Source organism: Pan troglodytes, chromosome 12 (assembly GCF_028858775.2).
Source record: "Pan troglodytes isolate AG18354 chromosome 12, NHGRI_mPanTro3-v2.0_pri, whole genome shotgun sequence".
In the NCBI taxonomy this organism is placed as follows: domain Eukaryota; kingdom Metazoa; phylum Chordata; class Mammalia; order Primates; family Hominidae; genus Pan; species Pan troglodytes.
The window spans coordinates 96,706,875-96,722,941 of record NC_072410.2 but is presented as its reverse complement, the minus strand read 5'-3'; the positions used below and the strand labels follow the sequence as shown (position 1 = coordinate 96,722,941).

Genomic DNA, 16,067 nt, shown 5'->3' with positions numbered 1-16,067 from the left:
CTTGGCACCTTCTAACAAAGAGTAATACCCTCGAAGTATACTTCATTTACTACTGTTTCTGCTTTATATTACCCCTCAGCATCTCGCGCAGAAGAAAGCAAAGGGAAGCAATGGGGCATCTGATTGGTCTGGGAGCTCCAGATAGCCAGCAGGTACTTGAAGGCTGCAAGCCAGCTTGAGAGCGGTGGCTGGAACTGGAAGGGGTGTGCACACTACCAATAGCAAGTGAGCAAGAGAGACCCACAATAAACTGAAGGTTATTACAGTACTACAGTAGGCTCTAAGAAAGTCCCTTCTCCCACTCTAAGAAACAGGGCTTTTTTTTTTTTTTTTTTTTTTTTTTTTACTTTTAAAGGAAACAATTTATTTGCTAGAAAAACCTAAAAAAAAAAAAAAGATTATATACAAAATGGTTGTCTGAATGTGGATTTTGTACTGCAGCAAAAGCAACCCAGCTCTGGAACTCTATTCGGCTTCCTCAGTTATCAGGTACATCATGCTGCTGATGAAGGTGAAGGCGAAGGCCACCCACGCCAGGATGTAGGAGTAGCCATAGCTGCCTTCTTTGGTCAGGTAATAGAAATCCGTTGTTTTGCCACGCCTGTCTGTATAAATGGAGGCTGCAATCATGAGGCACAGATATGACATTGTAGCATGGTGTACTCTTTTTTTTTTTTTTTTTTTTTTGAGACGAGTTTCGCTCTTGTTGCCCAGGCTGGAGTGCAGTGGCGCGATCTCGGCTCACTGCAACCTCCGCCTCTCGGGTTCAAGCGATTCTCCTGCCTCAGTCTCCCGAGTAGCTGGGACTACAGGTGTGTGCCACCACACCCGACTAATTTTGTATTTTTAGTAGAGATGGGGTTTCTCCATGTTGGTGAGGCTGGTCTCAAACTCCCGACCTCAGGTGAACCGCCCGCCTCGGCCTACCAAAGTGCTAGGATTACAAGGCGTGAGCTACCATGCCCGGCCGCGGAGTGGGGTACTCTTTTTTTTTTTTTTTTTTTTCTTTTTTTTGAGACGGAATCTCGCTCTGTCGCCAGGCTGGAGTGCTGTGGCGCAATCTTGGCTCAATGCAACCTCCAAATCCCTGGTTCAAGCGATTCTCCTGCCTCAAGCCTCCTGAGTAGCTGGGATTACAGGCACGCGCCACCACGCCCGGCTAATTTTTGTATTTTTAGTAGAGACGGAGTTTCATTATGTTGGCTAGGCTGGTCTCTATCTCCTGACCTCATAATCCACCTGCCTCGGCCTCCCAAAGTGCTGGGATTACAGGGGTGAGCCACCGCGCCCGGCCCATGGAGTACTCTTTAAAGCTGTCATTGATTACTGTACACTTCGTGTTTTTGGTACATATTCTCCAGACATCTGCAAAAAACTCATTTCCTACCCACCAGGCATTGTCGATGGTGGCGATGAACAGCAAGGCCGCAGAGGTGATGTGGAAGGCGATGGTGAAAGTAAGAAGCACCAACATTTTCATAGGGCAGGGCGAGGCGAGGGGTCACGTTTAAAGCCCAGAGCGGGATGTGCCGGCGCTGGCCGCTACGCAGGCTGCTGGACCGATGGACCGGCTGGGGTGCGAGGCAAGGCCGCCGGGCTATTTTGAAGCTCTGGGCTGGGACTGTGCACCCTCCCTCCTCTGAAACCAGGGCTTCTTGAAATGGCAGATTCCAAGTTTGTGTCAGGAAAGGGGTAAAATGAGCCTGAAATAGCTGATTACATCAGATCTCAAACTCAAAATCTAGGGATGTTATCAAGATGGCTTGGGAGTTAACTTGAAGATGCTCACTCTGGCTAAAGATGGGACAGTCTGAACCTGTTGAATATGTGTAAATCCATGAGTTTATGATGTTACCAAACACACATGCACACACCCCTAATTGGTCACTATTGGAGAATGCCAGGGAAATAGCTCTTCCCTCCCCCTCCAACTCCTCTGGTGGTAAGTAAAAGAATCAATGATTAATCTTACCTTTCTTATATGAACTATACCACTGCGTAACTGAATAGTCAACAAGATGAAGTTTCTCTGTACAGAAGTATTCCAACAACAACCAAAAAGAAGAAGTAATAGAGTCTTATCTCACAACCTCTGATGAATTCATGGATCTAGGCAACGGTCGATGGCTACTAACATCACAAAAAGATCCAACAAAACAGACATTTATGTTCCTTCTGACCAAGAGCACCATGCTTATGAGGAGGCCATGCCTGATCAAAAGATCAGATCTGTAGTTTAGAGCCAACTGCTAATTTATAGGAAAAACGAGCACAGAACATGTTATACTAAATCAATCAACAAAATCCAGACCGTAAACTTTACAGGACAATTGCTTCAGCCTCTTCAAAATTCAATTTCAATAGGTAGAGAGAGAAAAGCAGGCAAAGCTGAACTATAGTGCGTTTAGGAAAGTACAGCATAATATACTAATGTAAATTAAGAAAATCATCATCCTAGAAGTCAGGATAGGGATATTATTACTATTTTGAGACAGAGTCTCGCCCTGTCACCCAGGCTGGAGTGCAATGGCATGATCTTGGCTCACTGCAACTTCTGCCTCCCAGTTTCAAGTGATTCTCGTGCCTCAGCCTCCCCAGTAGCTGGGATTACAGGCACCCACCACCACGCCTGGCTAATTTTTATATTTTTAGCAGCGATGGAATTTCACCATGTTGCCCGGACTGGTCTCGAACTCCTGACCTCAGGTAATCGGCCTCCCACTCAGCCTCCCAAAGTGCTGGGATTACAGGCGGGAGCCACTGTGCCCGGCCAGGATAGGGATATTCTTAGCAGAGGGTTCCTAGGATAGCAAAATCTTTTCACATGGATATTGGTTGCAAGGGGGTTTGCCTTATAACAATTCATTAATCTACCCATTTGTTTTATTAAGTTTTAAAATTTGTATTATAAGGGCTGGGCGTGGTGGCTTATGCCTGTAATCTCAGCACTTTGGGAGGCTGAGGTGGGCGGATTGCCTGAGCTCAGTAGTTCTAGACCAGCCTGGGCAACATGACGAAAATCTGTCTCTACAAAAAATAACAAAAATTAGCCAGGCATGGTGGTGTGCATCTGTGGTCTCAGCTGCCTGGGAGACTGAGGTGGGAGGATCAGTTGAGTCCTGGAGGTTGAGGCTATAGTTAGCCAAGATTACACCACTGCACTCCACTCCACACTCCAGCCTGGTTGATAAAGTGAGACCCCCATCTCGAAAAAAAAATGTATTATAAGTTTAGCCCTAAAGGGCTGTGAACGTGTGTGTCTACGGTTATACTGGGTAGCTCCTAGTCTCTAAGACCATAGAATCAGTCTTAAAGGCTGTGCACCAAGATCCGGGTGTGCCCTCCAAAACAACAACAAAAAAGATTGTGCATCAAGACCAGTGCTCAAAATTAGACTTAAAAGAATTGGTCTGCTAAGGCCCTGTAGTCACTGCTGATCAACACAGACATCACGCCCCAAGAATTGTCCCTGCTGCCTCTGAAAACTGGCTGCCGCCAGTGCCAAAACTCCTGCAAAGGTGGATGGATACTGTATGGATTCTGCTTTGTTTCAGTGGCTTCTTGTTCACAGTCTGGATGGTTATTGGTTGGTGAAGCCCAAAATACATGCCCCTGCCCCAGGTGCCAGGGAAGTGGGGAAAAGGGAGAATCTCTTGTTTTCAGCTTCAATAGTGGGAGGTGGCCTCTGACTCTAAGATGGGGGATTTAGGTAACTGGATGGGCAAAAAGAGTGACAAATATCTACTATGCCAGTGGTGTGCAAACTTTACTGCACATTAGGGGAGTGCTTTTAGAAATACAAGCACTGGCTCTGTGCAGTGGTTCATGCCTGGAGTCCCAGCACTTTGGGAAGCCGAGATGGGAGGACTGCTTGAGGCCAGGGGTTCAAGACCAGCCTGAGGGTATAGTGAGACACTTTCTTTACACAATAAGCAAACAAACTAATGCCAAGGTTGCACCCCAGAATTCCTGAGATGATAGTGGCTTTTTGTTCGTTTTTAACTTCCTATGTGATTCCCATGTGCAGCCAAGTTCATGAACCAGTTCCCATACCCTTGCTACTCAAAGTGTGTTCTTCAGATCACCTGCATGGGAATCACCTGGGAGCTTCTGAGAACTGCAGCTGCTCTGCACAATTCACACCTATGATTACACAAAAGCCCCAGAGGAGTCTCACACAAATTACAATTTGAGAAAGGTGGCCCTATGCTATTTTCCCAAGGCCAGCCCGAATCCCACCAGCAGGTATATTCCCCACTTCTGAGCAGAGCAGTTGCCTTTCTCTTCTAAATCCCGAGAAGAATACATTTGGCCTGCTTTTCCGTTGGGCATTTATTGCCTACTTCCTTGTTTGTGGTTAACTGGCTTATCTCTTTAATGGATTGTGAGCGAGTGGTGGGCAGGGACTCTAGTCCTTTCTGTGTTTTCACAGATCTTATTGCATTGCTGTCCACGCAGCAGGTGCTCAGAACATGCAGTGAGTGAACCGGTGACGTTCCTTCACCTTCCCTCTCCCACCACATTCAAGCAGGGGATGCAGCGGCCTCCTTTTCCCCACCCCCACTTCCATACATTCACAGTCCCATCTTGATTCAAAGGCAACTTCAATTATAACTTTTAGTCTGGGCACAGTGGCTCACGCCTGTAATCCCAGCACTTGGGAGGCCTAGTCTGGCGGATCACTTGAGGTCAGGAGTTTGAGACAAGCCTGGCCAACATGGCGAAACCCTGCGTCTACTAAAAATATAAAAATTAGCCTGGTGTGGTGGCACGTGCCTGTAATCCCAGCTACTTGGGAGGCTGAGGCAGGAGAATCACTTGAACCTGAGATAGGTTTTAGTAAGCCGAGATCATGCCACTGCACTCCAGCCTGGGCAACAGAGCAAGACTGTCTCAAAAAAAAAAAAAGAAAGAAAAAGAAAAAATGCGGGGCCTGGTGGCTCACGTCTGTAATCTCAGCACTTTGGGAAGCTGAGGTGGGAGGATCACAATGTCAGGAGTTTGAGACCAGCCTGACCAACATGGTGAAACCCCGTCTCTACTAAAAATACAAAAATTAGCCAGGCATGGGAACGCATGCCTGTAATCCCAGCTACTCAGGAGGCTGAGGCAGGAGAATCACTTGATCCTGGGAAGCGGAGGTTGCAGTGAGCCGAGATCACACCACTGCACTCCAGCCTAGGCAACAGAGCGAGACTCCGCCTCAAAAAAAAAAAAAAAAAAAAAAAAAATTTAAAGTTCAAATTTATTCTTACTACTTCCGGGTATTGGATACATTAGTTGACTCCTGTGAATCATTTCCTTGTCTCTAAAGGAGATGGACTTGAAAGCTCTCCAACAGTTCAATGGAAATATTCTACAATTCTGTAGTCCACCTTGCTGGATTAGCCAGGACTCCAATACCCCAACTCTTGTGGGGTTGGCAGTGGGGCTTGCATGGAGAAACTATAAATTAAACATAGGGTCGCTCCGCCACCGTGTGACCAATGCTGGAAACTGCATTTCTTCAGTGTGCCATGAGAGATTTCTCAAAAGCCCATCAAGATTTTAGGGTAATATATAGCCACACAAAATTAAATGATCTCTCCCTACCCCCACAGCATGGCAGACACGGAATTTTAAAAGTATAAACCTACAAAGATAAAAATTAGGGAGCAAGAGACATCAGCAAGTGAGAATTAAAATTTTTATGTATGTAAATATTAGTCTTTAAAAAATGGAAGATGGAAAACAGAGCTAACTGACATGGAGCATAAGTTACAACCTCATTGTTTTCAAAGGGGGATGTCGATAAGAAGTGGGTATATTTTCTCTGATGGGATCCCAAGAGTTCCAGGATTTATAGGTACCAGTTACCATGGACAACTGAAGCATATGGCAATGGGCTAAAAATGGAGCAAGGAAATAACGGATCCCAAGTGTCCCTTCCCACCCCTCACAGCCAGGAGTTGCTGTCACCCCTCTTCAAGCCTTATTATTTGCAGAAATGAAACTATAGAGGCTTCAGATCTGAGGCACCCAGGCCCAGAGAGAGGTGGAGGTGAGTCATAGTATCAAAAACAAGGAATGAAGTGGATGCCTGTCTTGAATAATGGGCTCCTAAGCTTCTTTCCTTCATTCTTCCTTCCCTTTCCCAGAATTTTAGCAGCCAAATACATGTACTCAGGCAGAAGATTAGGAAGTCCTTCTGTCACATGGAAGTTCACCAACAAAAAGGCCCCTTATAGCAGATTCCTCCAGTTCTGAGGACATATAAACACATACAAAGTTTCCAATCTACCAAAACCGTATATACGAAATCAGTCAACATAAAGAAAAGTATAGGAAAATGAATAACAATCTACAGAAAAAAATAGCCGGGCATGGTTGCACACACCTATAATCCCAGCCACTCAGGAAACTGAGGTAGGAGAATTGCTTGAACCCAGGAGGTGGAGGTTGCAGTGAGCTGAGATTGTGCCACTGCACTCCAGCCTGGCAACAGAGCAACAACGTCTCAAAAAATAATAGTAATAAAAATAAATAAACAAAATAAATAAAAATAACAATCCACATACCTGACACCCAGATTGAGTCAGATATTCAGTTCTTCATGTTGACATAAAAGAGACAGTAAAACAACTAACAAACATAAAAAGGAGACTTCAGGGGAAAAAAGGTAAGGAAAACCAAAGAAAAACCCCAAACTCACTTTAAGCAATATTTTTGAATGACATGGGATCCATAAATTAAGAATAGGATGCTATAAAAAAGAACAAATAATGAAAAAATGATCTCTAAAATAAAAACTATCCACTGAAATAAAATGATTCAAGAGAAGAATAGGCCAGGCACAGTGGCTCCTGCCTGTAATCCCAGCACTTTGGGAGGCCCAGGCAGGCAGATCACTTGAGGACAGGAGTTTGAGACCAGCCTGGCCAACATAGTGAAACCCCGTCTCTACTAAAAATACAAAAATTAGCTGGATGTCGTAGCACATATTTATAGTCCCAGCTACTCGGGAGGCTACTCTGGAGGCTGAGGCAGAAGAATCACTTGAATCCAGGAGGCGGAGGTTGCAGTGAGCTGAGATCGAGCCACTGCACTCCAGCCTGGGCAACAGAGCAAGACTCTGTCTCATTAAAAAAAAAAAAAAAAAAGTGGGGGAAATAAATTTCTGTTCTTTATAAATTAGCCAGTCTATAGTATTCTGTTATAGCAGCACAAAACAGACTAAGACATAAAGTAATTATCAGTGAGAAAATACAAAAATAGAAAAGGAACTTACTTGTCAAATGTAAAGGCAAAATAAATGACATATTCAGATATGCAAACAGGTAAATGTTTTTTTCCCTTGCTGTCCTTCTCAGGAATCTACTCTAGGAAAAGGAAAGAGTACACCAAGGAAAAGAAAAGCCGGAGACTCAGAAAACAGGGACTCAAGTGTGGGCCAGTCCTGGAGGGGCTATGTAGTTGGACTTGGAAGCAACCTACCCAGAGGGGAGCAGGAAGACAGTCTCCAGGAAAACCAGTGGAAGAAATAATATTGATAGGTCGGTGATATAGCTGAGGGACAGTGCAAAATCATGAGGATAAAAAACAAAACCTTTCTCTCTGCTGGGAGCAGCTCTCTGAGAGCTAGGATAAAATCTGTCCTGCCTCACACAGGATCCCCAGTGCCTGACTATTCCTGGCACATAGTAGGTGCCCAAGAAATATTGTTAAATGAGGCCAGGCATGGTGGCTCACACCTGTAATTCCAGCCCTTTTGGAGGCCAAAGCAGAAGGATCTCTTGAGCCCCTGAGTTTGAGACCAGCCTAGGCAACATAGGGAGAGACCATCTTTACAAAAAATAAAAAATTAGCTGGGTGTGGTGCTATGTGCCTGTGGTCCCAACTTGAGGTGCTAAGGTGGGAGGATCACTTAAGTCTGGAGGTCGAGACTGCAGTGAGCCATGATCACACAACTGCACTCCAGCCTGAGCAACAGAGTGCAGACCCTATCTCAAAAAATATATATATATGTGTGTGTGTGTGTGTGTGTATATATATATATATATATATATATGCATAGTTAGATGAGTGAATGAATGAATGCATGAAGGAGAGCAGATCAAGCTTCCCATTTGTGCTTTAAGCCGGGTGCTAAAGCAGACCAGCTAACCTGAGCACCTGAGCGCCCCTCCTCCACTACAGATACCTTAGAAATACAACATCAGTATAATTTTGAATGCATAATCAAGTCCTCAAGAAAGCAAAGATAATCTGAAGGAGAAACAGGTCACTTACAAATCATTTTTGTTTTGTTTTTATTGTTGACATATAAAAAAACCATACATATATGTACACATCTTTATGTATACAGACCCTAATAGATCTGCCTTGCCCACAGGCTTTTTTTTTTTTTTGAGACGGAGTCTCACTCTGACGCCTCGGCTGGAATGCAGTGGCGTGATCTCAGCTCATTTCAACCTCCGCCTCCCAGGTTCAAGGGATTCTCCTGCCTCAGCCTCCTGAGTAGCTGGGATTACAGGCACATACCACCATGTCCAGCTAATTTTTGTATTTTTTGGTAGAGATGGGGTTTCACCATGTTGGCCAGGCTGGTCTCAAACTCCTGAGCTCAGGTGATCCGCCTGCCTTGGCTTCCCAAAGTGCTGGGATTACAGACACCTCTTTGTGGTCTCTGCTCAAATGTCCCCTTGTCATTGAGACCTTCCCTGGCCACACTGCATAGGACAGGAACAACACCTCTCCCAGTCCTGAATTCGCTATCCTTTTCACTTGGCTTTCTTTTTTCCTCCACAGCTCTTTCCACCACCTGACATATTAACATTTACTGTTCATTTGTTTATTGCCTGTCTCTGCTAGGATAGAAGCTCCAAGTGGGCAGGGGCTCTTTCTGTCTTATTCATGGCTCTGTCTTCAACACCTAGAACAGCACCCACTGCATGAACGATGCTATTTGTTGAATGAATAAACCTGATCTCTTGTGCCCCTACTTCCTACTGGGAAATCTACAGTGAAGAGAGGAGAATAAAACTAACATTTTTGCAGCATTTTCTTAGGGTCATGGAGGGATTCCTAGTGTCCCGAAGGTGCTTGTCTGAGTCCTGAAAGTGAAGGGGCTATTTGTAGTAAACAAACAAACAAACAAACAAACAAACAAACAAAAAACCCACTTTAGGACATAATATAGGAAGTGGGCTGGGCTCAGTGGCTGGTGCCTGTAATTCAGCACGTTGGGAGGCTGAAGTGGGAGGATCACTTGAGCCCAGGAATTCGAGACCAGCTGAGGCAACAGTGAAGTCCCATTTCTACAAAAAATTAAAAAATTGGAGGGGTGGGCATGCATGGGATAAAGGGAAGTGAAGCCAGGGCTTGGGGCACTTTTTCTGCCCATGAAGTCTCAGATTCATTCTTAAGGAACTGAGAACTTAATCTTCCAAAATGTCAAAAAGACCATCTTATGCCCCAACTCCCACCCCAGCTCCTGCAACACAAATGTCCAGTACACCAGGGTTTGTGGGATACAATCCTTACAGTCATCTCACCTACAACAACTACAGGCTGGGAGGCAACCCAGGCACCAATAGCCGGGTCCCAGCGTCCTTTGGTATTATGATTCCAAAACCCCCAAAGCCACCAGATAAGCCGCTGATGTGCTACATGAGGTACAGCAGAAAGGTCTGGGACCAAGTAAAGGCTTCCAACCCTGACCTAAAGTTGTGGGAGATTGGCAAGCTTATTGATGGCATGTGGGGAGATCTCACTGATGAAGAGAAACAAGAATAAACAAATACAAAGCAGAAAAGATAGAGTACAATGAATCTATGAAGACCTCTAATTCCACACGAACCTTGCTTACATAAATGCAAAAAGTCATGCAGAAGCTGCTTTAGAGGAAGAAAGTGGACAGAGGCAGTCTCGCATGAAGAGAGGAGAACCTGACGTGAGCATTCAGCTTGCTGAAGATCCAGATAATTGTGACGATGGCTTTTCATTTCTTTCTTTTTTTTTTTTTTTTTTTTTTGAGACAGAGTCTCGCTCTGTCGCTCAGGCTGGAGTGCAGTGGCGTGATCTCAGCTCACTGCAACCTCCGCCTCCTGGGTTCAAGCGATTCTACTGCCTCAGCCTCCCCAGTAGCTGAGATTACAGGCACGCACCACCACGCCTGGCTAATTTTTTTTAAATCTTTAGTAGAGATGGGGTTTCACGATGTTGGCCAGGCTGATCCTGACCTTGTGATCCACCTGCCTCGGCCTCCCAGAGCGCTGGAATTATGGGCGTGAGCCACCGTGCCGGGCTGACAATGGCTTTTCAATGGAGCATACGGACACCGCCCGTTTCCAGAGAAATCATGGCCGCATCAGTGAAATCCTTAGTGACAGTGTGGTGCCAGACATTCCGTCCGCTGTCACAACAGCTAGCATGCAGGTCCTCAAGAGACAGGTCCAGTCCTTAATGGTTCATCAGCGAAAACCAGAAGCTGAACTTCTTCAAATAGAGGAACGGCATCAGAAGAAGAAGAGGAAATTCCTGGAAAGCACGGCTTCATTTAACAGTGAACTTAAAAGGTTGTGCGGTCTGAAGGTAGAACTGGATATGGAGAAAACTGTAGCTGAGATTGCACAGGCAGAGAAACAGGGCCGCAAAAGGCAGGAGGAAAGGGAGGAGGCGGCAGTGCAAGCTGAGCCAGTCAGAGCAGCCTCGTTCCTGAGGAAGAGCAAGCGGGCAACAAAGGCGAGGAAAAGAAAGACGACACGAACCTTCCAAGGGAGACAGAGGAGACACACTCTGAAGAAGAGCCAACGGAACAGTGAAGAAGGCATGTCTACTCCTGAGGACAAGGAGAGTGGGTAGGAGGGGTCGACTGTATGGCAGAGAAGGAACCAGTGATAGTAACACTGGCTTGGAGAGTAACAGCCAACAGTGGAAGAGCCACCAACAGATCCCATACCAAGAGACGAGAAAAAAGAATAAATGTGGCCTTGTTTTATGTGTTCTAAATACTTTTTTTGTTTGTTTGTTTGTTTTTGTTTTTTTGGAGACAGAGTCTTGCTCTGTCACCCAGGCTGGAGTGCAATGGCCCGATCTCGGCTCACTGCAACACCCACCTCCCAGGTTCAAGCTAGTCTCCTGGCTTAGCCTCCGGAGTAGCTGGAATTACAGGTGCCAGCCACCACGCCCGGCTCACTTCTGTATTTTTAGTAGAGATGGTGTTTCACCATGTTGGCCAGGCTGGTCTTGAACTCCTGACCTCAAGTGATCCTCACCCACCTTGGCCTCCCAAAGTGCTGGAATTACAGGCATGAGCTACTACGCCTGGCCTTAAATACTTTTCTATTTTTATTTTTATGTTATTATCTTATTTTATAATTTTATTTTTATTTTTGAGACGGAGTCTCACTCTGTCACCCAGGCTGGAGTGCAGTGGCCAGATCTTGGCTCACTGCAACCTCTGCCTCCTGGGTTCAAGTGAATACATACTTTTTTTTAATGAAAAAATGTTTTTTGGTTTAAAAATAAAAAAACTGGCCAGGTGCGGTGGCTCACGCCTGTAATCCCAGCACTTTGGGAGGCTGAGGCAGGTGGATTACTTGAGGTCAGGAGTTTGAGACCAGCACGGCCAACATGGTGAAACCCCATCTCCACAAAAAATACAACAATTAGCAGGGCATGGTGGTACGCACTTGTAATCCCAGCTACTCGGGAGGGTGAGGCAGGAGAATCACTTGAACCGGGGAGGCAGAGGTTGCAATGAGCCGAGATTGCACCACTGCAGTCCAGCCTGGGCGACAGAGTGAGACTCTACCTCAAAAAAAAAAAAAAAAAAAAAAAAAAAAAAAAAAATTAAAGAATTAGCCGGGCATTGTGGTGCTTGCCTGTAGTCCCAGCTACTTGGGAGGTTGAAATAGAAGGGTCACTTGATCCCAGGAGTTTGAAGCCGCAGTAACCTATGATCACACCACTGCACTCCAGCCTGGGTGACAGAGTGAGACCTTGTTTCAAAAAAAAAAAAAAAAAAAGTCCATATACTATATTATCACTGGATATGGAACTTTACCCTGAACCATACAAAAGTATATTATATACAACTGATTAGAGTTTATAATTTCTTTTTTCAGAACTAAATGTTTTATTAACATTTAATTTCCCATAATATTATAATATTAAATGTTCACATAAAGAAAAACCAGAAGAGGCTATGGACATTTATAAAATAGGATTACACTAAACAGGTCCCAATAAGTTTTAAAAGATTAAAATCATAAAAAGTATCTTCTATGACCACAATAGAAAGTAGAAATCAATAGCAGAAAGAAAACTGGAAAATTTACAAGTATGTGGAAATTACATAACATATGTGGAAATAACTAATTAGTCAAAGAAGAAATCACAGGTGAAATTAGAAAATTCCTTGAGATAAATAAAAACTAAAATGCAACATACTAAAACTTATGGGATACAGCAAAAGCAGGGCAAACAGGGAAATCTATAGTTGTAAATGCCTATATTTAAAAATGAAGAAAGATCTCAAATCAGCAATTTAATTTTACACCTCAATGAACTAGAAAAAGAACAAATTAAACCCAAAGTTAACAGAAGGAGAGAAATGGTAAAGATTAGAGTGGAAATAAACAAAATAGAGTGTAGGGAGACAATAGAAAGAAAATCAACAAAACTAAGAGTTGGTTTTTTGAAAATAACAGCAAAAGACAAACCCTTAGCTAGATTAAGAAAAAAAAAAGACTGAAATAATAACTAAAATTAGAAATGAAAGGAGACTTCATAAATGATGCCACAGAAATGGAAAGGATTAAAGAGACTATGATGAATAATTATATGTCAACAAACTGGAAAACTTAGAAGAAATGGATAAATTCCTAGAAACATATAAGCAGCATGACTAAATAATGAAAAAATAGAAATCCAAACAGACCTCTAAGTAGTAAAGACATTGAATTAGTAATCAAAAGCCTCCCAAAAAAGAAAAGCCCTGGACTGGATGGCCTCACTGGAGAATTCTACAAAACATTTAAAGTAGAATTAACAATTCTCAAACTCTGCCAAAAAAAATTAAAGAAAAAGGAACATTTTCAGTCTCATTTTATTAGGCTAGCATTATCCTGATACCAAAGGCAGACAAGGATCCTATGAGAAAACTACAGACCAATATCCTCGATGAATATTGATGCAAAAATCTTCAACAAAATCTTAGCAAACTGAATTCAACAGCACACAAAAAGTTCATACATCATGACCAAGTGGGATTTAGCCCTGGGATGCAAGGATGGTTCAGCACACAAAAATCAATAAATGTAATACACAGAATGAAGGACAACAATCACATGATCATCTTAATTGTTGCAGAAAAAGCACTTGACAAAATTCAACACCCTTTCATGATAAAAAAACACCCTACAAACTAGGATTATAAAGAAATTACTGGCTGGGTGCGGTGGCTCATGCCTGTAATCCCAGCACTTTGGAAGGCTGAGGTGGGTGGATCACCTGAGGTCAGGAGTTCGAGACCAGCCTGACCAACATGGTGAAACTCCATCTCTACTAAATACAAAAAATTAGCCGGGCATGGTGGTACATGCCTGTAATCCCAGCTACTCAGGAGGCTGAGGTAGGAGAATCACTTGAACCTGGGAGGCGGAGGTTGCAGTGAGCCGAGATTGTGCCATTGCATTCCAGCCTGGGCAACAGAGTAAGACTCTGTATCAAAAAAAAAAAAAAAAAAGAAGTTTTCTCAACACATTAAAGGTCATATACGAAAAGCCCACAGCTAACAGCATACTCAAAGGTTAAAACAAAAAAATGAAAATGGAAAAGCTTTCCTTTTCTTAAAGGAAAATTTAAGATCTGGAATAAGGCAAAGATGCCCACTCTGGCTTCTTCTATTCAACATAGTACTGGAAGTCCTAGCCAGAGCAATTAGACAAGAAAAGAAATAAAAGGCATCCAAATTAGAAAGGAAGAAGTAAAATTATCTTTATTCACAGATGACATGCTCTTAAATGTGGAAAACCCTAAAGATTCCACAAAAGATTCTAACAAAATAACTGTTAGAGCTAACATACAAATTCAGTAAAGTTGCAGGATACAAAATAAACACTTGTATACAAAATAGTCATTTGTATTTCTATATGCTAACAATGAATAATCTGAATAGGAAATTAAGAAAACAAAACAATTTACAATAGCATCAAAAATAATAAAATACTTAGGAATAAACTTAACCAAGGAGGTGAAAGACTTGTAACTGAATACTACAAAGCATTGCTGAAAGAAATTTAAAAAGACAAATAAATGGAAAGACATCCCATATTCATGGGTTAGAAGACTTAATATTGTTAAACTGTCCATACTACTCAAAGTACTCTACAAATTCAATGCAACCCCTCTCAAAAATCCCCATGGCATTTTTTTGATAAATAGAAAAAAAAATTAAAATTCATGAGTAATATCAAAGGACCCAGAACAGCCAAAAGAATTACAAAGTTGGAGGATTTACACCTACTTCCTGATTTTAAAACTTACTACAAAGCTACAGTAATCAAAATAGTATGGTATTGGCATAAAGACAGACATATAGACCAATGGAACAGAATAGAGAGCCCAGAAATAAAGCCTCATGTTATATGGTCAAAGAATCTTTGACAAGGGTGCCAAAGCTACACAATGAGGAAAGATTAGCCTCTTCAATAAATGGTGCTGGGAAAATTGGATATCCACATGCAAAAGAATGATGAATCCTTATCTTATACTATATACAAAAATTAATCCAGAATAAAGGCCTAAATATAGACCTAAAATTATAAAACTCCTAGAAGAAAACATAGGGGAAAAATCTTCGTGACATTGGACTTGGCAATGCTTTCTTGGATATGACACCAAAAGCACAGATAACAAAAGCAAAAATAGGACAAATTGAACTACATCAAACTTAAAAACTTTCACACAGCAAACAATCAAAAGAGTGAAAAAGCATCCTACAGAATGGGAGGAAAATATTTGTAAACCATATATCAGATAAGGGAATAATATCCAGAATATATAAAGAGCTCCTATAACTCAATAATACAAAACTAAATAATCTTATTTTAAATTGGGCAACAGACTTGAATAGACATTTCTCCACAGAAAACATACAGATGGTCAACAAACACAAGAAAAGATGCTCAACATCACTAATCATCAGGGAAATGCAAATCAGAACCACAATGAGATACCACCTCATCCATTAAGAGGCTCACTATAAAAAAGGAAAAAAAAAACAGAAAATAATAAGTGTTGGAGAGCATGTGGAGTAATAGGAATCCTTGCGCATTGTTTGTGTGATTCTAAATGGTGCATTTGCTACGGAAAACAGTACAGCGGTTTCTCAAAAAATTAAAAATAGAATTACCATATGATCCAGCCATCCAAATTCTGGATATATAGCCAAAAGGATTGTAAACAGCAGATATTTGCACATCTATGTTCACTGCAACATTATTCACAATAGCTGATATGTGGAAACAACCTAAATGTCTATCAATGAAGGAATGGATTTTAAAAATGTGTTATGTACATTACAATGGAATATTATTCAGCCTCAAAATAGAAAGAAATCGTGTCACATGCTACCACATGGATGACATACCTTGAGGACAGTATGCTAGATGAAATAAGCCAATCACAAAAAGACAAATAGCCAGGCGTGGTGGCTTATACCTGTAATCCCTGTACTTTGGGAGGCTGAGGTGGGCAGATCACCTGAGGTCAGGAGTTCAAGACTAGCCTGGCCAACATGGTGAAACCCCGTCTCTACTAAAAATACAAAATTGGTTGGGTGTGGTGGCACATGCCTGTAATCCCAGTTACTTGGGAGGCTGAGACAGGAGAATTGCTTGAACCTGGGAGGAGGAGGTTTTGGTGAGCCAAGATCGCACCATTGCACTCCAGCCTGGGCAACAAGAGTCAAACTCCGTCTCAAAAAAAAAAAAAAAAAGACAAATATTGCATGATTCCACTTATATGAGGCATCTAATGTAATGAAACTCAAAATCAAAAGCAGAATGGTGGCCAGGGGCTGG

The 16,067-nt window shown here is 42.6% G+C and overlaps 1 pseudogene; it reads left to right on the top strand.

Annotated features, from left to right (window-relative positions):
* Positions 1–693: 693 nt before the first annotated feature.
* On the top strand, positions 694–15,988 carry LOC739603 (SWI/SNF-related matrix-associated actin-dependent regulator of chromatin subfamily E member 1-like; annotated as a pseudogene).
* The last annotated feature ends 79 nt before the right edge of the window (positions 15,989–16,067 follow it).